Source organism: Heliangelus exortis, chromosome 2 (genome assembly GCF_036169615.1).
Source record: "Heliangelus exortis chromosome 2, bHelExo1.hap1, whole genome shotgun sequence".
Lineage (NCBI taxonomy): Eukaryota > Metazoa > Chordata > Aves > Apodiformes > Trochilidae > Heliangelus > Heliangelus exortis.
In genome coordinates, this window is record NC_092423.1 from 26,392,605 (window position 1) to 26,417,297 (window position 24,693).

A 24,693-nucleotide genomic window follows, 5' to 3' on the forward strand; every position below is an offset into this window, starting at 1 on the left:
GCAAAAGGCAGAGAATATTATGGACTTCAAAATCAGCATAAGGTGATTAGGAAAGAACATGATGTGTTGCTTTGAGGAGGCAGTTGAGGGAGCTGATTAAAAACAAAGGGCAATGCAGAGTAGAAAACTACCTGGGGCAGTTTATAAACAGAAGAAAAGATGGGTGAGGATGAAGAACTAATATTCTGTTTTAGGAGCAGATAACTTACTGTTGTGCATCTGACTCCTTGCAGCGTGAAACTGGGGAGTTCAGGGAGTCCTGATAGAGCTTGAGAGTGATCATGGGAGTCTTACATTTCAACAGTGATTTTCTTTGCTCTATCAGTTAAAGTACATCATATCAAATCCACACTATGAACAGCCTGGTTGGACAGGAAGAAAATTGGTAGAGATATTAATTAAAAGCTCCCTGAAAGATTAAACTATTCCATACTTAGCATTGTAATAAAATTGCAGACAATCAACTTTGTAATACTTTGCAAAGATCCCAGATTAAGAATGAACAGGCAAAAGGACAGAAGTCTTGATGCACAACTAGCAAGCTCTGCTAGCCAGACAATTAAGCCTAAAGTAGTCAGAGATAAAATGGGAATCCTAACCATGCCAAAGCAAACATCAAAACTCCAGGAAGTCACCCCCACCATGACCGTAAGAGATACTAAAAAATATCACTGTGAAATGTCTGCCATGGGGGCTTGGAACCATGGGTACTTGACCAGATTTCTCAGTATCAGTCCTCTAGGAGTCAAGGCAACTCTGCCCAGATAGGAGGATGTCCAGAACGATGATGAGAGAGCTGAGAAAGTACCATGCACTTACTGGGGAGCTGACAACGCAGCCAGTGAGAAGCTGAACTTCACTGAAGAAAGTGAAGCTGCTGCCCAGGCCATTTTGCTAAAGATAGTAAGACACTTCTTCCCTCCTTTTGTTTTGCCAATATAAACCAAATATTTCTTAAAAGTATCAACTCAACAACAACAACAACAACAAAAAAAAATCAAACGACAAACCTGACATTCACTCAGACATTTGTTTACAGCCAGTGTCCTGCTGCTTTAGACAGGGATTTCATGGAATCAGTGGAGAACAGAGCCAGCACCTGGTGGGAATGCACCTGCTACCTAGAGCTGCCTAGGATGACTTCCTTCCTTTTCTCTCCCTTTGTCTCTGTTTTTAAAACACTCCCCACCATCTCCACCAACTGTTGATGAAGAAATTTTGCTGTTTATATCCTCACACCTCCAGATTGTGGAAGAAATGCACAAGGAGATTGCTTCCATCCCACAGACTGGGTGCTCCCTGGCATTTGCAGACTTCTGCTGTAAACTTGCAACCTGTAAAGGATAGAAAATGTTGCACTGAGTTGGAGTTTTAGTGGTATTACATAAAAGTCAGCTTGGTCTGTGAAAGGAATAGACACACAGATAAAAAAATAAAATGCTGAGGAAATAACTGCATTTACACAAAGTGAGGCTTACTCTGAGTATCCTTTATTTCATCAGAGTAGAAGAATTTTAATGCTGCTGGTTTTAAGTAATCAGGAACATAAGTCTTAGAAAAGAAATACATTGGAAAATGGGGTTTCTCCCTATTATTTTTACATCCCATTTCATCCCTAGATTTCAGGATACTTATGGGCAGTGAAATGTGGTGCATGCTGCCCCAAAAATGCTTGCTTTGATGCTGATGGTTCATCTCTGGGCTCCTCTTTTCTTCCAGACCAGATGTTTTACTCCTCCCTGGTAATGGTTAACATGGAGCTGCCTCATTATACACCTCTCTATGGAAACTGTGCCAATGCTACAACAGCATCAGCCAAGAGCCATGAGGAATCAATGAGACAGCTGGCTCCCTCCCTGGGGATGGAGTGCTTTACCTTTTGGATCAGGCAGCCCTGTGAGCTGAGATCCAGGATACCGTGAATGGTTTTTTTGTAGACAGGTGAGAACAAAAGAGCTTTGAAAACCTAATTCAATAGAATCTGGAGACATGGGGCTCTATTGATTAAAAAAAAAAAACAACAAACGCATACACAGTCCTGTTGCATTTTCATCTTAATTGATTTTTGTAAGAGATGGGGGAGTGAATTCTGCAAACAAGAGTCGATATAAATCTTTTCTTTACATACCATTAAATAAGTAGATTTTTGCATGCACAACAGCTGTGTTGTGTTTGCAAAAATCAAATAATTCCCTTATAAAGCTCACAAACTGTAAATTGATCTCTTTGATCTTGTCTTCAACATATGCTAATCCTCAAATATCCAGGGAAGAAGGGGATGAGATAGTGCAAACAAAATAAACACCTAGTTAATAAAAAACATTTGGAAATCAGAGTTTGAGGCCAGTCTGTTGTTAGTATATTTACATATTTGGGGGGGGAGGGGAAAAGAAGCTAAGACTTCAAAAGGAGAGTTTAAACAGGAAGAATTTATTTTTTGTTCTGTGAATTCTCACTGAACTGAAAGCTGGAAAATTCTCCTGAAAATAAATGAGAAAAGATGACTTATTTATCTCCATACAGTGTTTCTACAAACTTCCACAGGAGGTACTTGACAAAACCCATCAAGAAGGAAACAGACAATTTCTACAGACACTGGATACCTAAAACAGACCTGAGGATTCTCAAGGTAATACCTAACCATACTTATAAGACTGCCTGGATGATTTACCTCACCTAGTTCAGACCATTCCAAGGAGCACTCTGTACGTTGTACTGCTTTCCCCTGCTTCTGACATTTCATTTAGGAGTGTAGCATTAGGGACTGATCTGTGTTATTACTAAAAAGTTTCTCAGTCAGGTTGGATGCTGCCACAAGCAAGGACTAATAATAGCTGTTATCCTACCAAGGCAATTGATCCTCCAGTGTAATCACCAGAGATGTTTCTCATGTCTCCCTCTGCTAGGACTGCATGGAATCACATCTAAGCACGCCTCGTCTTTGATAAGTTGGTTGAAATCAGTGTTAACATTCAATTTTAAGCACATTCCCTTGTTTCACCTCAAGGGGTTGAGTTTTCTCAGATGATGAGTCTCCAGCTCTGAAAAACTCAACAAAATGGGAAAGAAAAGGCAAGGTACCAATGAAAACTAGGCACTGGCCTTAATTTTCATCAGGAATTGCACTGGCTGTGTGACTGCTGACAGAGATCCCTCTGTGTTTCTTTTTGAGTTTTCGCTTTGGTTTTCAAAGCAAGCAGTAGTTTTGCTGAACAGAAAGAAATACAGCTGAGTCACATGTCTTCAAAGTGGCTGCAGGAGGAAAAGACCTGAAAATGCATTTGACATCTGACAGCCATCCTTCACAATAGTTTTTATGTGTCCCGTAGCGATCCTACCTGGCAGAGAGAATTATTTCCTTTAAAGAAAAGCACCATGGTTGGTTTTTCTTTCCTGTCTGGATTAGCTTTCAACTGCTATTATTTTGCTTAATCAAACCCAACTTCTTCCTCTCAAAAAAATGATGAAGGAAACTGAAATCACACACACACACAAAATTATCTGTGTTAATTGCATTTCAAATTTGTCAGTTCCTTGTAAATAGGCAGGTTATCTGTGTACCCATGGTGCTTTTTATCTCAGTCCTCTTTAAAATAAATAAATAAATAAGTAAATAAGTAAAGGCTTAAGCTTCACCACATTCCTGTGAGGCAGGTAAATCTTTTCATAAAAGGATTATTTCACCCTTTACTGAGATACAGGCACCTCCAGGGTGAAACACTGTGGTAGTTTAACTGCCTGTAGCCACACAACACAAGAAGTAAGGGGACAGGAAATGAAAACCATCCTACCCAATTTAATTTTAAGAAGAAAATAGATTGACAGAATGCAAGGTTCACAGCTGGGATTTTACCAGAGTACAGGAAATAATGCACCTTAGAAAAAAGGTGCACAGCATCCTTTGTGACTGCAAGTAGCTGTCTCTTGGCTTTACACTTTATCTGGAAGACAGAACCTTTGGCAGGTTGTTACTCCTCACATTGTCCTGCAATATCAACATGAGAATTAGTGTTAGAGGGGAAAATGCAAGTTATCAAATTAGTGTTTTCCCTTCCTGAGGAATATACATATTTCTTAGAGGTCTGCTATGGAAATACCACCCCAGGCATCACTGATGAGTTGGGACACTATCACAGTTCAAGGTGGCAGGATGCAGCAGATGTTTGAAAGTGCCCTTGCAGAAAAATGTCAGGCAAAAGGTTATCTACCAAAAATGCTTATTGCTTTTTCCTAGAGTCTCACAATCCATATCTGTCTTCTTATTGGTAGTTCTATAGTGATTAGAAATGTTTCGATGTCTTAGTATCATTTGGATAATTCTCCCCATTTGGGAATGGGCTCAGGCACTCATCTGAGGATGGAAGAATTAAAAATGACACATTACAGCCCTGAAGAAGGTAAAAAGTGGAAGCAAAAGTGGCAACAGTGGGAACAAAACTATATAGTTTGATCATGTTTGATTGAAGGGGAACAAACTGGAAGGAAGTAAGATGAGGATTGGTGCAGTCAGGCTCTGCTTGTCTTTTTTTGAGAATTGCCATGAAGGTGAGGCTGCAGAGTAATTGCTTGGTGTGGGTAAAGAGAGAAATATCTGTGTCCATGAGCAAAGGATGTCTGATGAGGAGGACCTCAGTAGTGACAATGGGGTGGGATGGGGCAGGGAGTGGAAACAACCAAAAAGCCCTGCCCCCATTACAGCCAGAGGTACTAAGTTTTGAGAAAACTGGGATTTTGCTGAAGAGGTATTTCTGTGAGAATGCAGCATATTTTATTCTCTTCTGTGTATTTGAATCTTTTTCTTCTACTCCATGTACATTTCAAAGCTACATCTGTAGCTTTGAATGGTATAGTCCTTCAATGAGTTGTTAAGGCAGTGTTTGTGACACATCACGAGGAGGATGAAACCCTTCTGTGCCATTTCTTTATGGACACTTTTGAAGGGAAATGGTTTTCTGTAAACAATATTTCAGAAGGTACAACAGCTGTGCTCAGTGCTTGAATGACTTCTTTTTCCACGTGATTCTTCCATGAATTTTGCTTTTATTTCTGAGTTCCCTGGGTAAACAAAGGCAATGTGCTGTGCTATTTACAGGTGGCCCTCATGCCTCCCAAGTCACGTTACAGCTATTTCCAAGCCTCCCCAGGACATAAGCTTCTTAGGTTAGGAGTCTGCTGGGCTGCAAGGGGACCATGGTAAGGAGATGTGTGTCATATTACACGTGTGGCTTCTATGTGTTCCCAGTGAGAGGAAATTATTTTTAAACAGCACCCTCTGCCTTGCTTTGTATGGGCATAAAGCTGTAAAGTGTTCTGCAGTTTAAAGAGGACAGCAGCACTGATAACTGTGGAGATTTCAAATAGATGTTGGTTTCTGAGTTACTTAGAGAAAAAACAGTGTTATTTATTTCCTGATCAAAAGAAGTGGGAACTGAAATACCCATTGGGTGATGAAAATGAAGACCCCTGAGGACGCAGGCACAAAGATGTTGAGCAACTCAGTCTCAGTGCTGTGAATTAACATTTAGCCAAGGCCACAGTTCTGCACCCTGTCAGCTTCCCCAGCCCGAGAGCAAGTGGGGAGGGATAGATCTGACCCCACTTCAGCAAAACAAGGAGAGCTGGGAGAAGCAGTGGCCAATTGCCTTCCAGTGGCCAGATGTTACCTTGCCTGCCAAGTGAGAAGCAGATGGAGATGTTCCAGGGCAAGGGAAAGAGAGGGAATGAATAGGTAGGGAATGGTTCTTCTAATCTCTGCATACAAAGGCACAGAGATGCAGCCTTGAAGCACAGATGATTTTGTGTTTAAAATAATGGAGAGTCCAAGATGTACAGTTTTCACAGGACTACCAAAAGACAAATATTGTGGTAAATTATGTGTATCTGTAATTCAATTTCAGTATTATATACTGAAATCAGTCATGATACAATAGCTGTGGAAACATCTCCAGCAACTGGCAGTGTAAAAAATTAACTTAGCTGTCTTTCATTTTATTTCATAGATGTCAGGGTCTATCATACCATTCTGTAATATAATATCAAGAATACTTGTTTTTTGAGTCCATGACCTAATGCTATCAGAGAATATTTGAAATCCAGCAGCTGAAACAGTGAAAAAAGGAGTCAGTTTGCATGAGAAACCTAAAATTATTTCAATGGAGTTTTACAGAATAGACCAAGCTGGTGTCTTTTACAGATTAGTCAAGAGATGCCTGGATCCAGAGTGAATCAAAACTCACAATTTCTTTGATGTATAGGCCCATCTCCTTCTCTGCTTTTCTACTCTGTGAGCTTCTTTATCTTCTACTCTATCTGGTACTTTGTTTGCCTTCTCTTTAGGGGGAGGGAGGAGGGGTGGAAATGGTCTGAGGACTCATTACTTTATCCCCAAGGCAACATTGGAATGAAGACAAGGGACATCATTGTTGAAAGACAGTGAAATGATGGGATGTAATGAGAAATATACTCAGGGAATGACAGCTAATGCTCACAGCCCTCTCAAGATAGTTGTAGCACAGAGCATCTTGCATTTGTCAGAGCAAATCATCCTGAAATCGTTATGGTACTTAACTAATGAAGAGTTTATAGCAATGCATATTTTATTATATGCTCAATGAAGAATGCAGAGAAGAGTACTGCAAAGGCAAAGGACATTTCTGAATAAGACTCCTTTCTAAAACAGGGCTTCTGAAGCATATTGACTGAATAATAATTGATTTAGGCATTTTATAGAGAACTTGTTGCTAATTAGTTGTTCCCAGGTAATCACACACCTGCTCTGGGAAGCCAAACATGTGCCCTCAGAGGGTGTAATATAGAAGGATGCTGTGATGTGGTAGCCTGGATCCAAAGGGAAAGGCTCAGTACATTCAGTGTGTTAAGGACAGAACATCTTGCATATATGCAGAGATGACCAACGAGTATTTCAAATAATTTCTGAACTGGAAACACTGTGGGAAGCTCAATAATGGATGAAAGGAAAAGCACAGAGGTTTCAGTCCTGTGAAGGACAGCGAGGTGCTTCTGTGCACCCTTTCAAGGCAGCACAGTAGTAGCTAGCTGGCACAATTAATACATTTTCTATAAGGTGCAAATACTAGTGACATTTCTGTGTTTTCTTCCTATTATTATTCAGAGCCACACTACCCAGCAGCTGCAGCTTCCAGAGAGTCCAGCTGAGGCTCAGCACTATGAACTAATCTCACTGTACCTTCAGGCATCCTTTTAGAGAACATCTCTCATTCTTTCAGCTTAGCAAAGACAAAAGGCTGTCTTTGGAGACTGGCTCCTCTGTTTTATGTGGACAGGGACACGCGGGCAAACTTAGAGTCACAAACAGCTACATGACTAAGTGACAAGATCTGAATACAATGAAGCACCTGATGTTCTGGCAGTCCCTTCTGCAGGATGGAAAAGGAGAGAGGGTGGTTTTGGCCAGACTTTGCAGGTTTGTGGTATGAGAAGAGGGAGGCAGGAGAAGAAAGCAGTCTGCAGGCTCTGCTAGAAGGTCTGTGTATCCTCTCCCCCAGTCAACATTTTTCTTGCTGGTAATTCCTCTCCTTCACCCCTTCCCCACTCATTTGCTCACACAACTGCTTGGGTGAGTGTACCTACTAATGCCTCACAATTTTACCACTGAGAAAACTAGGAAGCAATACTGCCATTTGCACATTTTTGCTTATTCCAAAGACATGTACAGTGGTTTTCTTATTACTCTTTTTCACTCCTTCGCTTCCTTATTCTTGGTCTCTTACTGCTCTCTGCTCTTGCTCTTTGTTTAGAATTGAAGTGAAATTTAGGCAGACACCTCAGTAGTGGCCCTATAACAAGATTTTGGACTACATCTGTACTTATGCAGTCACCTGCCATCTCCCTGAGACTTTCTTTAGTATCCTGTCATACCTTTTTTCCATGGTTTCACAGGACTAACTGCAAGCCAACACCTCTCCTCACTGCCAGCACCACTGGAGATAACCTGCACATCTAGGCACATCTTTTGCTAAGCCACAAACATCCTCTCACAGGTTGTCCTGCAAGCAGTAGTGGGTTGAATAACTTGTGTTTTTTGGAGGACTATTGCCTGTTGAATTCCTGCAGCTCTTTCTTGGTGGCTGCTTTTGCAGTGTGCTCTGATGAACAGGTCACATTTTTTCAAGGGCATACAATGGCAGATGTTTTCCTACCACTCACTAGTTCTTTAAAGAGTTTGGCAGCAATTCCATACATGCACTAGTCTTTTCATTCAGTCTTTCTCCCCTCCACTTCTCCTTGAGTAATGTCACTTTCATACAGTCTTTCACTAGCAGCTCATCTAGAATCAGCTGATACACAGTAGTACAGTATTTCCATTTTCAAGAACTTGTTGCTGTACATAATAGGAATCCTTTCATCACACAGCATTCCCTTTCATCTTCTTCAGTCACTGATTCCAATCCAGTGAGCTTTTCACTTCCCTTTACAATGAGCCTGTTTATAATCATGAACCATTTCTTGCTTTTATCTCACTTGTTTCTCCCATTTCCAATCTCTTCTCTTGCAAGGACAGTGTCACATCACATCTCATCGCTGTGTTGTTACCTCTTTATTTGGAAATGGTCTTGTATCTCTTTTTTCTTTTCCTTTCACCCCTGAACAGTGGTACCTACAGTAGGATCACTGAGAAACTCAGAAATTTGGCACTTTTCCTCCCAGTGGAAGAAAGCACAAAGTTAGGACAAGTGAAGCTCAGGCAAATTTGTGCTACTGTTGCAGATTATTGTTACAGTATTTGATCCAGTGAGATTCTTTCAAATTCTTTAGCAATGGTCTCTCAAACTCAAGTTCAGTTTTATGTAAATGCTAAATGCAGCTGTGTCTTCTTACTTTTCCATTCAGTCATAAGCTGTATGTCACACATTCTTGTTTAGCAAAAAGGAGATTTCTGATTGAAGAGCAGCTCAGCATGTTGTTCCTGTAATTACCACAGGAGAAAACTCAAACCTTCATCCAGAAATGCTTGAATGCTTTAAAACACAGGGATGTTCTGACAGCTGATTATCTGGTGGGAATTTTGGATAAGAAATAGGTACAAATGGAGTCATTTTTCTTCAGGCCTTTGCTAATGAGGAAAATGGATGAGTGAAGAAGACAGCATATAACTCAGCCAAATGGTATACAGGTCTTTTATTTATAAGTTTTCTTATTAGCAACAGTAAAATTTGGAGAGAACATTGCCAACAGAGCTACACGGCGAATATTAATCTATTAATCTATTTAACTATTAATCCTCTTCTAGAAGAGACCAAATGCTACATAAATTTGAGCTGCTGCTCCACCACACTGTTTTTTGCCATGTTCAGAATGTTTATCATGACATCCATTTATTTTCATGCCTACTACTGCATCTCAGCCTAAGAGAACCTAAGGCAGAAATGCAGAAGTTTGACTTCCAGGTTCTGGATTGCTGCCCAGTCAAAGGTGGCATCGAGAATAGATGCACGACTACCATACTCATCCACTTGAATCTTTTTGTTAAACACTGAGTGGTGAATTATTTTGCCTAGAATTACAATGGAAAAGATATCCCTAAAATCTTTGTGCATTATAGTATTTATTTATTTTTAACTGGGTGGCTGAGGTGTCCTTCTCAGCGGAGCTTATAAAAAAGCTTCTTGTTCACATCAAGCTGCATGTGAACAATTCCATTGTTGAAAGCACCTTGGCTGTGTTTAAAAATAACTGCTTCTCCCCCAGTGTAAGTGTTTCAGGTTCATTCCTTTTATACATGTGGTGATAATATGCAGATGCCTGTACCTGAGTAAGAGCTTTACACAACCCTTTAGCTGGTGGCTGCTCAACATTGATACAGGAGGAAAAGCAATAGGCTTCGAAGTTTGACCTTCAAGCTGATTTCAGATTGGTATCTCAGGCCATTTTTTAATTACAAAACAGCTCCTGATTTTGAGCATTAGGTAATTTGGACTTTAAGGTTAGGATTTTAGTGTCTAGATGAGGTATCTGGAAATAAGGTCAGGCAAGGTGTTGCCTAGATATAATAATTCAAAATCCACAATTAATGACTCCAGCAAGTTAGAGGACACAAGAAATGAGTTTCATTCTCTCTAACTTCGGTTGTCTGAAAAATAGAATCTAATCAATGTTGGTCTCCCTACTTCAGCCAGTGGAAAAATATGCCTTTTTTAAAATGCAATATGCTCTGACTAAAGTCAGTGCCTAATTGGTACCAGGAAGATAGATTAAAGGTCAAAGTGCTCTAAAGCTTCATGTCTGGGTTGGGTGAGATGAATTGCCCTCTGGAGTTTCCTGTCCTGGTCCTTTGACTGTGAAGCTTAGACAGCTAGCAAAGTCTACAGGCCAAATTTATGATGGTTCCACTTAAGTGTGATGAATCACTATCAGGCATGCCAGCTAAGAAAACACTGCCCAAACTAGATCTGTTCTCTGTATTTGGCTTTCTGTACTGATAACACTACTTCAGAGTGAGGGATCAGCTGAACAGTCCCTATGAGAGTGCTCCTGGTTCAATGCCCAAGTTCACAGGGGGATGTGAAGAATATGAACTATATTGCTTTAAATCACAAGCCCAGAAAAAGCTTTTGAAATCAGACCCATAGCAGCATTTTTTGGATAGTGATGCACCAGTTTAGTTTCTTTCAACAAGTAAAAATTGTGTTTAACCTTGAGGCTAGAGCTAACCATAGCTTTATCTTGAGTAAACTAAGAGTTTGCTTTTCTATTGAGGATAGAGTACACTCAAATGCATACATTTTCCAACTTGCATTTCCCTTGCAAAACCAAACTTCTCTGCTTCCATTACTGTTCTGAGAATGAGTTGTTGACTATTTGTGAATGCTGGTAGATGCTGACTGTTAAAACAAATGAGGAGCTCACACAGTTGAGAGTGAAGCACTCACTGTGCATTATGTAATTCCATATTAAGGGTCTGTGGAAATACTGCCGTATCACAGACATAAACATGCTGAAAACTCTGCCAGTTGTGGCTACAGGTACATCCTGTAGGCTGTATTTTTCAGCAAATTACTTCTGCACAGGATTCCATGTTTTCTGTGAATAGGTAAATAAAGAAAGCCCAGATGCTAGTATAGTTTATTTAAAGTGTTTACACAACTTTGTAGCAAATTTACCCTGTCAGCAGGGTTCTAAGAAGGATGCCCAACCTTCCTTTGGTAAGAAGACACCAGCAACAATGTGATATATTAAAAATTCCCTTTCGGGCTTACGTAGTGATGTGTGCAATGTCATGAAGAGTCAAAAGTATTCTGTACATACAAAAACTTCAGCAGCTGGGTAGAGCAAATAGTTGAGAGTTTTGGTTGGGAGTATTGTTTTACAGCATTTCAGGAAAAGGTGATGTAATTTGTCCACACATGGCTCATTTCATAGTGAGGACTTCTACAGATACATGGCTTTGGCTACCAATCATCTTACAGGCACTGCTGGTCACATACCTGCATGAATGCAAGCTCTGACCCTGAAAACATTTCAGTGTGTGCCTCATTTAAAGACTGCTATTTGTACCACTGGTGCATGGTACTGCTTAGGGAAAAGAAGTTTTTAAAGGCCTTAGATTAAACAGAGATCTAAAAACTTACCTCTTCACATATATTTGTATTAAAGAATGACATGTTCTGAGTGTGCCTGCAGAAACATCCGAGAACATTCCACCAGTGGTGTCCACAGGGTCACAACAAACTCCACAGGGACAGTGAGCAAGTTTTAGCTAGAAATCTTCAAAACCAAAGTGCTACTATCAGCCTGCCTTCTCAGGTAGATAATCACTAACTTTAAAATAATTTGTATTGCTTTCTCAGCTCTCTGTAAATGGCCTGTTATGGTTCTGGTTCTGGGGAACTGAGCTGTGTGTCAGCTGTGTTCATTACTGTTGACTAATCACCCACAAAAATTATAACATGCAATTAAACTGTGGATGCAGTAGTAAAACGAGTTGTTGATTTTTAAATTTCTTTTTCTTTTCTGGAAAACGGTTTTATTTTCATAGCACTCTCCTCACATATTTCTTTTTTTCTTTGCAACAGTGGCTTCTGGGATGAGGCCTGAATCCTGCTGCAGTTGATCTTCTCTTAAACACTTTGCATTAGCAATTTCCTGCTTCACTGCCTCTCTACTATGAGACAAGCTTTAAGATTTAGTGATCATATAGCAGAGTTGAATAACACCACTTCTATTTCCTTTTACAAAAATTGGCATCTCTTTTACCTTAAGAGAGCCTTAGTCACCCAGATGCACCTATACAAAAATTGCAACAGAGAAAGGAAAAATCAGAAAATTTACCAGTGGCTCTTAGGCACCTGTACTTTTAGGAACATAAGAACAAACAAGTTGATGCATTTGTTTTCAAATGGGATTTTTTTTACAGTTGTAGTAGTTCAGCAAAAATGTGTGTTTGTTTGGGTTTTTTTTTCCTCCTGTTGCTTTTTCTAATGCTTATTTACTAGGCGAGGGGTGTAGGAGAGTGGTGGTGCCCTTCGACTCTCTTGTTCTGTTCTGGTTACTCACTGAGGTTTTGTCTTTTTGTCTTTTACTTTAGGTTTAAAGCATGGGAAACCTTTTCACCACCCCTGGAGACTGCTGCTTCGACAGATCCTTTCTGAGCCAGGCAGCTGCTGTTGGAGGCCTGTCCTGAGGTCTGGCCTTGCTGATTCAAATGGTTTCTTCTTGTCATGTTTTGTACACTTCTGCTACTATGATATAAGGATGGCTGTGCAGACAATAGATCCGTTCAGCCCAAAGTCTGCCTCTGACAGTAAATACTAAAGGAAAGTGCATAAGAACAAAGTTTCCCAGCTTCACAAAACCAGCTATTTAAACACTGTCTGACCTAGAGAGTGCAGATGGACTGTTTTCACTATTTAATGGCTCTATCTTCCATAAAGCTGTCTCTTTTTCAGCCCTTCCAGATGTACAATCTACTTGTCTTTTGGTCATGAGCTCCAGAATTTACTTACATCTTGGCCTTCACTTGCCTTTAAAAATACTACTTAGTTCACTGAGCATTTCTTCTTGTAGCAAGAGAAGATGTGCAAAGTCATTGCCCACTTACCTTTTTCACATCGTTTTGTTCCTTTGATATTGGTTTTACTAGAAAACAAATCTAGTTTCTAGTGGCTTTCCTGATGTGGAAGCTGTAACACAGTAGTGATTGCTTTTATCTTTCTCTGCAGCCTTCCTACTTCAGTGAAAGCCATTTGCAGATCCAATGAGCAGTCCTGTGCACAGTCAATGATGTCAAGGTGCTCATTTCACACACCTCTTTCTTGAGACAAAAAAGCTAGCTAAGAGCATATTTTCAATTAAGGATCTAACTTTTAATTTACTGACATTGAACATTACTGTATATTTTGCTCTGTTATACACGCAAGCCATTTTGTAAATAAGAACCCTTTGCAACTCTTCACTATTGTCTTAATTTTTTCCTATCCTGAATATTTCTGTATCATCATGGTGTACAAACCTTGGCACATCCCTACGATGAACCTTCCAGAAAAAGAAACGTAATTTCTGAAGCACGACTCCTCTATACAAAAGCCATACTGGCCCTTCATCAACATATTATTATTTCTGAGTCTACAGATTATGCCTTTGAATATAGTTTCTATCAGCTTGTATGTAATGTAAAGTGATTTCCTAGGTTTGTGTTGACAGGTATGTAAAAAAATCGGCATCACACTTAACATGTCAGACACTGAGGCCAGTGTATGTTTTAAGTTCTGAGATGGAGCTGGCTCTTGCAATTGCCTACATGAGTTCCTTGAGTATGCCTGAGTGAACATTATTAAGTCCCAGAACCTGATTTGTTCTATCAAATTTCTTTTTGAATCTTTTCCTCTTATGTCTCAGTTTGAGACTGATCATCATATTCTTTCTCCATAGAAAGCACTCTGGTGCCTGAGCCTCCCTCAGATCCTCCACCATGAACACAAGTGGAAAAATTCATTAAAAATTTTCAGCCTTATCTTCCATGAGCTCTCCTTTTGCATCTTGATCATATATCTGCCTGACTAACTAACTGGCTGGTTTTCTACTTCTGAGAGGGTTAAAAAGAGTTTTTATGAAATATTTTTATGCCTTCAGCAAATTGTTCCTAAAATATTTTGAGTTTCCTTGTGGTTTTATTTAACAGTTTTTATTATCTCTTTCCTATGCTTGGATGAAACTTCTTTTTTTTGGTTATTTTTACTTTTAAAATCATTCTTCAATCTGTTGTTTACTATAGCTGACTTGTGATTTTATTCTTTTTTAAAGTCTTTGATAATTGTTACCGGCATACTAAAGGCCTCTAACATGACATCTTAAAAAAATTTCCACATCATTTAAAATTTTTTATCCTTTTGCCTGTTATATTTACACTCCCCTTCCCCAGGTTTGTCTCTTTTTGGTAATTCCCTTTTTGAAGTCAAACACAGTTCACATTCATTTATTCAGCTCTGTTCCTCTTGTGGGCACAGTCACTCTGCATGTACTATAAGGATATTTTGCATCCCTTTTGCAAGGGATCCTCACTTTGAAGGAGGATCATTGGTTGGAGCTGAGTCAATTATGGCTTTTTCTCATGTGGGTTCTCCAAGACATTATGCTGTGCAAGCTTAAGTGGGCAATGTCTACACTTTCCCTGAGAACAGAACACATCAGGAACCTCTGACACCCTCCTGTATGACTATACCTCAGGACCTTTGGGCACCTTGAGGAAGGTTTTTCTGACCTGGCTTTATCACACACATATGATGCCATCCTGCCACTGTACTGAAAGGATTCTGCTTGATTTCTCCACGAGCATCTTGAAGCAGAAGGAAAAAATGTCTAATGTGGATAGCAATTCAGGAGCAGAAGTCTCTCCTCAGGTTATTTAGTCATCAAGTGCTATGCAAATGCCTTATTAATCCTTACTAATGAGGAATCCATGTTTTTTATTTCTCTGGCTATGGGCCATGAGCAAAGAACAGATCCTCAAGAGCATTATTCCTCAAAAGCACTGTGCTTTCAGGCCTTATTTTTATCAAGAATGACCCAAACCCCTGTATGCTCTAGATCTCAGCCCATCTCAGGATACTTTGAAAGAGAGCACTTGAAGTTTGCTCTGAGCTGACAGTTCTGGAACTGGGCCTCACATCAAGGACAGGGGTATCCACTGCCTGTGAAAGAACTGGGAAATTAGAGGTACTCTGGGTGTTTGAATCACCTTGGCATGCCATCCTGGAGGTGAGGCTGCTCTCCCTCCGGGCTTGTCATGCATATAGTTCTTCCCTAATGAGAATTTATGAGTCCTCTGAGGGACAAAGGGGAGAGAGCATCCCTTCAAGCAGCATGACAATCAGACACCCCAAACAGTGAGAGACTCAAGTGCCTTGCCAGAGCTGTGGACTTGGTGAAAAGTAATGCCATTATTTTTTATTTTTTTTTTTATAAAAAGAGAAGTATAGCAATGCAGAGGTCTGGAATGAGTATATGCTTTTAGCAAGCGTTGACTTTCCTTGGGTTTTATTTTTAAAGTTCCCCTAATTGTATAGATGAATGCATGAATTTTATCTAGTTTGGTGTTGCTTTCCTTCTCATATAGATTTCAGCTATTCTAGAGGTTTAAAAAAATTAACCTTTTTGCCTTTGCTGTTTTCTCCACCATACTTTTAAGTGTCTTTCCTCTGATTCTGCAAATGGTACTAGGGCTATTTCAGAGCACATTTTAAAAAGGTTACATTCTGCTTCTTTTGCTTCTCCCTTTGACACTTATACTGCCATGGTGCCCAGCCACCAAATCCTCTTTGATGTTGCATAGGACATCCAACAATGTTATATGTGCCATACAAACCACTGGTCATTTTTCCAGGGCATAGAAAACTAGATTATCTGTAGTGTATCTTTTTCACACTGTAAACTAGATTCCTTGTCCTCTGATGGATAACCTTGGTATGAAAGAATATCTCAGAACTGTTCTGGTTAGAAAGGACCTTTAAGATCATTGAGTGCAAATATATAGGCATCTTATGACACAGGGGACCCATTTGCTGGAGATGTTCACTCCTCTTCAGATGGACACTGCCCTACTGTAAGACTATTTAGTAGCACAGGTGCTGTTAGCCCAGAGCTGAGACTGCTCTGTGATGCCTCTGTGAGTACTGGTAGTGCTTTGCTGTCTCCCCAGGTTCCTTCCATTTGTCATATTTATCAGGGCCAGGAACTCCATTGCAACCTGCCTGCTCAGAGGGTAGATAATGGTATATATGATACCCGTGCATCAAGGGAATTGAGGAACTTCCACTTGCCTTCTGGTCTCATTGGATAGTTTGCTCCAAGTTTCTACAAAGGAGATGATTAATTAAGGGTAATTAATCTACCACTGCAGTGCCCAGCACTCAAATGGAAAAGAGACATTTACCTGTTTATCATTCTCGGAGACCAGTTTTACACTGGATCCAGTTAAACATTGTGGATTTAATTTGGACTAAAGATTTAAACTCCCATATTCAAGGATTCACTGAATTTTAGTTGGCAAGGACTTAAAATGAACAAGTTCTAAAACTGTACATCTGTTTTATCTATGTCCAATTTACCATGCTGGCAATGCTTTAAATTTGGCTGAACTTAAAACCTAATTGAATTATACAATCTCTACCCTGCCTTAAATTTAAATGCAATACCCTCTTTAGACTAGCTGATCTCTAGAATCCAAATTTACTCGATGTATTTTACTGCAGTATTTGAAACTAGTCAGCTCAGAAAAGCAGATTTTATTCTAAACAATCTGCTGTAATTGCACAATGTATACTATATATCTGAATCTGGAAACATCCAAACTTTAAAAAAATAGCGTGTTCCAGCTCTGATGTGTATATAGATGCCTATATAGTTAGCATGTGCTTGGCTAAGAAGAATATCATCATTCATCTTGAGACTGTCCTCCAGATCTGTAAAGACAAAATGAGATCTGCAAGCCTCAATTTATCTGGGGAGCTGGAGTGATCATGGCCACCTTGCTAGATTTAAGCACCATTGCTGTTTAAATCAGGCCTTTGTCAGCAGCTGAGAGTCTCCTTACATCTACGCATGGATATAAAACCATGGACACATCTTATGTCCTCAAGAGGAAGATGAATCTTTGGAAAATGTGCTGCTTACAATTATGTTTTATGATCCTATTACCTTATGAGTGGTACACTACAAAAGCTCAGCACCTTTGCAAATAGAATAATATATACTATCGACAGATGACGTGAAACAACAGATTTGTCAGCACAGACCTGCAAGGAGTATAGGCTGAAAAGTAAAAGATGGATCTGCAAGTCAGCTAAATGGTTGATTCTCCAAAACAGGAATCCCAGTTTAAGACCTGCTATATAATGCTTGGCTGGGACATAATTATCCAGGAATGGCTTTGATCTTATTAGCTGATTCTGCTTCAGCAACCTGGAGATTATTTTCATACATTCGTCGTTTGTGAGTTTCATGGATTTTCAGTCTCATGCAAAAAAGCCACCTCGGCTTAAATTTTTTATGTCCTCCAAATGTCTCACTAAAAGTCCTGTAAAGCTGAGAATGAGGCAGCCTGAGCAACTGGACTGTCCCATCCTTGAACCAAGGCTCATGGCATCAGCCTGAGCATAAGCTGGTCTGCAGCTATCACAAGCATCAACTCTCATAGCCACTGACATCCCTTTGCCCTGTACACTTTTCCTTCTCAAATATATGCCTGTCCTGTAGAAAAAGGTTATGTCCTCTGGGATATGTGCCAATGAAATAGATCAGTTTTATTTCTGGAGGTTGTGTTTGTCTTCTCTTCCAGCCTTAAGAGGTCTCCTTATCTGTTGGTGGAAAGTGCTTACCACCAAGGTACTATGCATACACAAGGTATTGCAGCAGTGTGGAAGTGCTCTGCTCAGGAACTGTGATCCCATTTCTGTGAGGTTTATGTGATCATAGCCTCAGATGGCAGCAAAGCAAATCTTGGTAGGGTCAGGAAAAAGTGATCTTCCCAATTAGAGTGGTCAAGCATGGTAACAGGTGCCTACTTGTGCTGATGTCTGCAGCTGGTGATGCACTCTGCAAAATAGGAAAAAACCCAGTTTAGTTAAACCAATAAGTACATCCTTGTTGCTACACTCTGTGTAGATATGGAGCAATGGTAATGTACTTATGGCATGTTGCAAAGCCACTCTGGAAGTGTTTCTGCAGTTCTCTTTGGGGCATATCCCTTGAGTAACACCGAAATATTAGCATCAGGTGTGATGGGTTCAGCTCTGTACCAGTGAAAGAGCATCAGGTGTGATGGGTTCAGCTCTGTACCAGTGAAAGAGCATCAGGTGTGATGGGTTCAGCTCTGTACCAGTGAAAGAGCATCAGGTGTGATGGGTGCAGCTCTGTGCCAGTGAAAGAGCATCAGGTGTGGTGGGTGTAGCTCTGTATCAGTAAAAACTGGCATTTTTCTGTGGCAGTTGCGGAAGGTTGCTCAGTATATAAGATGAAAAACTCGCTTCCTGCTCTCAGTTTGTTATCTTAACTCTGCTTGCATGCATAATGCTTGCACATGCTTGGCGAATGTGAAGTGTAATCCTAGATGTATTCTGCAGTATTATGCTAAGCCACAAGGTGGCAGTGAAAGATTATAATAAACCTGTGTAATTAAGCTTTCCCCCCCCCGCCTCGCCAAAAATCTTTGACAGAGAAGGCACGAATTTTTACATTAAATGATGTAAACCATGAGAATTGGCCATCTCTCTTTCTTATGATTTTTGGGTTCACATCCCAGAAGTTTTTTCAAGAGTAAAATGGAAATGTGCGGTACAGCTATTGCAACAGCACAGTAAAGTTACTTAAAGCAACAACATCCCTTTGTTTTTAAATGTGTATTCATTAATCCTGGTGATCCTGACAGCTGTCTCTCTTTTTGTAGCCAAGTATTTATACCTCAGCAGCAACTGCATGCAAAAATAGGGATTTCATTTCCTCTGTAATTTCTTTGATATGTTGCTCGGAGCTTTTTCTTCCCTTGTAGAAGGAAGATGAAAACCTATTCCAGGTTATTTCAGGTTTTCATCAAAGGTGAAAGTTCTCCCAAGATTTGTTCGTTTCAAAAAAACATTTCACAATTTTTGGTCCAAAATATCTTAGTTTATTACCAAATGCAGGCTCAGGTAAGCAAAAGCAGTTCATTATTGTACTGCTATTACAGGTGAAATTTAACACATTTTCACATGGTTTTAGAAATTATATAGCTCCTTCTCATATTCTCACATTTAAAAAAAATCATCTTAATAGTGAAAACATTGAAACTGGTTCATAGATGAGTAAAGTAACAAGATGCCATCCACTTAGGTGCATGTCTAGCTGAAGATTGTCTTTTACACGTCTGAATGTCTGAGACTCACAGAAATGAAAAAATCCGAGGGAATTCTGGTTTTACTTTTGCATACAACAAAAAAAGCCTTCATTACAGTATTTGCAATATAAGATCCTGATCCTGAAGTTTAAACAGTTTTTAATGGTTTTAAAGATATTCCTTTCTGGCCTTAAAAACTGGCCACAAGAAATCATTTACTAGATGAGGGGCTTAGAGAGAACCTGTCTTTAAAAATTTTTATCCTTGCAAGAGGTATCCAAACAAAACTTCTCACAAAGTCTCAACTCCACCTGGTTTGAAGGAAGTCTCAAAGCTTTCATTTATCACAAGAGGAACAGACTGCCTGCCTGAATTTAAGGGTCTAAAACATGAAAGGCAGCCTTCTGAGTTGTTTCCTGATAGCTCATTTTGCCTGGTAGGAAAGATGATACTAAGTTACGGAAAGTAAAATATCCCCCTCACTCAAGTTCTGCTACTCAATGAGCTCCCAGCAAAATCAGGATGGTAAGTAACTTACAAACCTGCCATGAGGTGAAAGCAACCTCAGAGCTCCATGCACACCAAAGACTGGTCCAGGACCCCATTTCTTCTTAGCTACAGCCAGCAGCAACAGTATCTGGCCTGAAGAATTCACTATCTGCACTGAGTTTCAGGCCATTCTGAGATCATTCATCCCTCCATCACCTGCCTCCTTAGCAGACCATAAGCTTCCTTTTGGACAATTGTACTAATTCACCACCTCTATTTCCCTTCCTTGTGTGAGCAGAGCTCTGATGCTCTCTGTTGCCCCAAGGAAAAGCAGTAGCCCCAGCCCAGGTCTTTGTGAACTGCTGAGCACGTAGCAGAAGCCCCAGCACCACTGGGTGCCTGTCAGCCCAGCTCTGAGGTGCTTAGCACAAAAAGGGAGGGATGAAGGGGTGGGAGGAAGGAGCTGCCCTCAGAGCCTTCGTTGTGACTGCTCTGTCACCCCGGAGAGCTTGCAGGTGATGCAATTGGGTCCTGCTGTGCCTGGCTTCTGCCGCATCCCCTCTCGGGGGTGACAACAGTTAAGTTTTGTCCTCAGGACTGTGTGCCCAGCGCTGGTAACAAGCCAAGGCAACTGACACAGCATGACAGAGAAAAAAAGGCAGAGGGGAAGGCACCAGGATTTCTCCCTTCAGCAACAGTAACATTGTGTCCGGGAGTTTATTGCTCCTTGTAGTAAGGTGACTGAAGCACAGCAGACTGCTGCTTCAGAAGATGCAGCTACACGCTGTTGTTCTGGCACGTGTGATGTAGGGCCAGGATGTATGTCCAGAAGTTTTGCCATTCTTCCTCATTCTCCATAGAGTGGACTTCTGCCCTGAACACTTGGGGTTTGTGCAGATTCCTGGCCTAAGCCTTGGAGTGCAACGTGCTCCCAGAAGCCCAAGAGAAGCTGCTTTAAGAGTGCCCTGGGCTGTGAACATCCTTCCTTCCTCCAGCTCTTCAGGCAGCCCGAGAAGCCCTTGGGGACTTCCCTGCTTTCTTCCTCCCCATCACACAGAAAGTGAAGACAAGTGGCCTTGGAGACTCCATCCCACATCAACTCCTGCTTCAAGGCTGTTGAACTGCTGTGTTTCAGCTCTCTTGCATAAAGCCTTCCCAGCTGACATTATGTATTGTGTTATTTTGCAATTAAAACCGTGCACATACATGTAGAGATTTTAATAAAACTTTTGTTATCAAGTTTTATTATTTCAACAAGTGTTGCTCTCCACTAATATTCCCTAGAGTGGTCATCATGAAGTATTCCAATAATTGGATTTTAATTAAGAAATTCACTTAGTCCTACACTATTTTTGAAATCTAATTATGTCTTCAGGAAACTCACCCAAGTTGTGGTATTTTCTGGGCAATGTACAGACTCATTCCATTACTTTGAATTTTTTTTTTTTTTTACTTATTCTTTCTTTCTTTCTTTTCTTTATTCCTCTTCTTTCTTTCTTTTCTTTCTTTCTTTCTTTCTTTCTTTCTTTCTTTCTTTCTTTCTTTCTTTCTTTCTTTCTTTCTTTCTTTCTTTCTTTCTTTCTTTCTTTCTTTCTTTCTTTCTTTCTTTCTTTCTTTCTCTCTTTCTCTCTTTCTTTCTCTCTTTCTTTCTTTCTCTCTTTCTTTCTCTCTTTCTTTCTCTCTTTCTTTCTCTCTTTCTTTTCCTTTCTTTCTTTTCCTTTCTTTCTTTTCCTTCCTTCCTTCCTTCCTTCCTTCCTTCCTTCCTTCCTTCCTTCCTTCCTTCCTTCCTTCCTTCCTTCCTTCCTTCCTTCCTTCCTTCCTTCCTTCCTTCCTTCCTTCCTTCCTTCCTTCCTTCCTTCCTTCCTTCCTTCCTTCCTTCCTTCCTTCCTTCCTTCCTTCCTTCCTTCCTTCCTTCCTTCCTTCCTTCCTTCTTTCCAGGTATTATTAAAACTCTTCTATTTCCTGTATTGCTACTGTAGAAAATTGTCAATATCTAATGGATGAAATAAATGTGGAATGCAAACACAAATCTCTATTATACACCTTATGTTAGAAAAGAAGCTGTCTGTGCAAAGAAGATTAGAAAGCTTTTTTTACTTCTTATATTCATGATCTTGAAATCCCCCCCCCCCTTGGATTTAAAGTCATTAATAATGAGAAAATCCTGTAGATAAACTTGGCTGTAAATTTTATTCATACAGTCAATACTTTATATCTCACCTCATCTCAAGTATTTTGGGCAAAAATCCTGAGTATATATGTGCACACTGAGTGTCACCTGAAGTAAGTCTAGTGAAGCCTGTGGGCTTGCTCATATTTATAACACAGAAGCACTGAGTGATCCAGACACAGCTGAGCTGTTTGTTCATTACCCTTCAGTCTTCTTTGATGCTGAACACATCTCACTCCAACATTGTGTGAGTCCTCATGACACAGCTGCAGGAGAAATAGTTAAGAACACCATGAATTCAAGACATTTCTCTTGAAGTGGTTGGAGGATGCCTATATTTTTCCATATGGAATACGGAGTAACACCACTTGGTAGTGTGTCTTTGACTGTAAGTAGGCACAAATCAATGTAATTAAAATAAAAGTCTCACAGAGATATTTTTATATTTAAAAATATGATGGCACCTACAGTAATATTCTGACCTTGGAAGAATGGATCTAAAATGTTACAAGGGAGTCTGTTTGTAGATCAACCATAAAAATACCCTGTTCAAACAGGAAGATTTCCTTGAAACAAAAGAAATCTATTTAAAATGTGAAGAGGGGAAGGGATAAGAAAAGAACGTCTGATGAATCAATGGCTGGCAATATGATGAACATTTCAGTAAGAGTATTTACATGAGTGATATGAGGCATCTGGCCTGTACACTGAATAGTACAAATATAGAAAAGCTGTGGAGGCCATAATCTGTCATTGTAGTGCACATGAAACTCTGATTTAATTCAATAGTACTTCAGCATGCATATAGATGAGATTATATTTGTGTATAACACAGGCTGATTTTTTTTCAATATTGCTATTGTTAACATTTTAAAATCTCTTTTAAAAATATGACAAAACTTCCATTGATTTTAACAGAGACAAAATTCTCAACCTAGGTATTGTCTGTAGCCATGAAACACTGAGAAAAAAATTTATTAAGAGCAAACTGAAAAATGTTTGTTTTGCTTTTTCACCTTCTTAGACTTGCTTCACCCCTTAGTATTCTGGCCCACTTTTGCCCTTACTTGCTATTTATCTAAGCAGTATATCCTAAATGAGACACATAGTCCATATGAATAGTATAGTTAGGATCTATTTATTATTTTTATTTCATAGATAATTGTCCATGCTTAGACAGGTTAGCTACACTGCACAGTAAGTTTAGCACAGTCATTTGATATTTATCATTACAGCACTGTATTTTCTTTCAGTGCCTCAAGCAATTAAGCCATGTGCCCATCTTCTGCTGGAACCCTATAACAATTATTAATCTCTTCCCATTGTCTTGGGTTTTCTGCTTGTGACCCTTTCAGTTCTGCAATCCAGGAAGCTATCTTGGCAGTAACAGGGAAGATATCTAATGGTTAGAACGTGTTTCAGAGCTTTAAAAATAGTCGAACTGTAGCCTAATTGGACTTTAAGGCCCATTAGTAAATCCAGAATATGTGATTCTTAATACCTCACTAGCTGACACTTCCTTACCAGAGACCTTATTGCTAAGATTCCAAACAGCACTGAAATGGTTGAAATTAAAATTCACTTTAAAAAATATCTAATATTCCACTTAAGCTGCTGTACCAATATTACAGAATCAGATAAAAGTCAAAAGACTGTGTCCAAAAATTCTAAATGTCAGATTTTCATAAGCAGTGCATTCCCTTTGAAAAAGTGTCACATGTTCACAGCTGGAATACTTTGGAGCCTGCCTTTTTTTTTTTTTTTTTTTTTTTTTTTTTTTTTTAATGAAGAAGATCAATATGCTCCTTGCCTCTTTCTTCTGGAGTGGCAACAGAGAGGAGGAGCAGTCCACCAACATTTCTGGGGGAAAGTTCAGTTCCACTGTAGTTAAAGAGTTTGTCACAGTGCTCTTTGGCTATGGAGGTCAGCTGAAGAACAAGGAAGCCTTCAGTGAAGCCAAGGCGACCTTGGATAAGTCACAACCTTACAGAAAACAGGTTCATCTGCCCTTGAGAACTTTTCCTCAGGAGTCAGCTAATAACTCCGTTAGATAGCATGCAGACCCAGCTGTTCATAGAAGACCTCACTGAACTTAAAGGTGGAGGAAATTTTGGTGGGCTGAAGTAAGGATGAACCATGTTTGTGAATGCAGTGGAGCCAGCAATTCCTCCACAGTACTCCACTAAAGGAGTTATAAGGATCTGGATGAGAAAGCCTGTGAAGATCTTCAATTTGACCAGCTGAAGAAGTAATTCTTCTCCTAGGACTACTTGTCATGTCTAACATGAAGACATTAATGATCAGACCTTGGAAACACTGAATCAAGGTACACCATCTGTAGAGCTGAGTCTTGCATTCCTGAAGAGGTGCTGCTCATTCTTCACCAAATTAAGTCTTCCCCAGGAATAAGACCCACTGAGTCCTGGCAAACTACATTTACTTTTCATGCTCCAAACTAACTTGGCGATCTTATATCTAAGGTAAAACATAAATATGTAACAGCAGCTCATTACAAAATCAGCTCATTACAAAATGTGCTTCACACAACTTACGGCAAGTTTGTTCTATGCAAAGAAAGCAACATCTGTCCATACATTCCCAACCTCTCTCTTGATCGACTGGTTACTAACTGGACAAAGCTCCTCACTTATGGGATGCAAGATAGGAATAGACTGGAAGGAGGGAGTTA

General features: G+C 39.9%; 1 long non-coding RNA gene across 1 annotated transcript in view; it reads left to right on the plus strand.

Annotated features, from left to right (window-relative positions):
* LOC139793686 (uncharacterized) overlaps positions 1–24,063 on the plus strand; it is a 35,062-nt gene extending 10,999 nt beyond the window's left edge. Inside the window, exons 2-5 of the long non-coding RNA XR_011724717.1 lie at positions 1,720–1,941; positions 2,524–2,629; positions 22,214–22,396; positions 23,798–24,063. This is a non-coding gene — a long non-coding RNA (uncharacterized lncRNA). The remainder of the gene's footprint in view (positions 1–1,719; positions 1,942–2,523; positions 2,630–22,213; positions 22,397–23,797) is intronic.
* Positions 24,064–24,693: the final 630 nt, after the last annotated feature.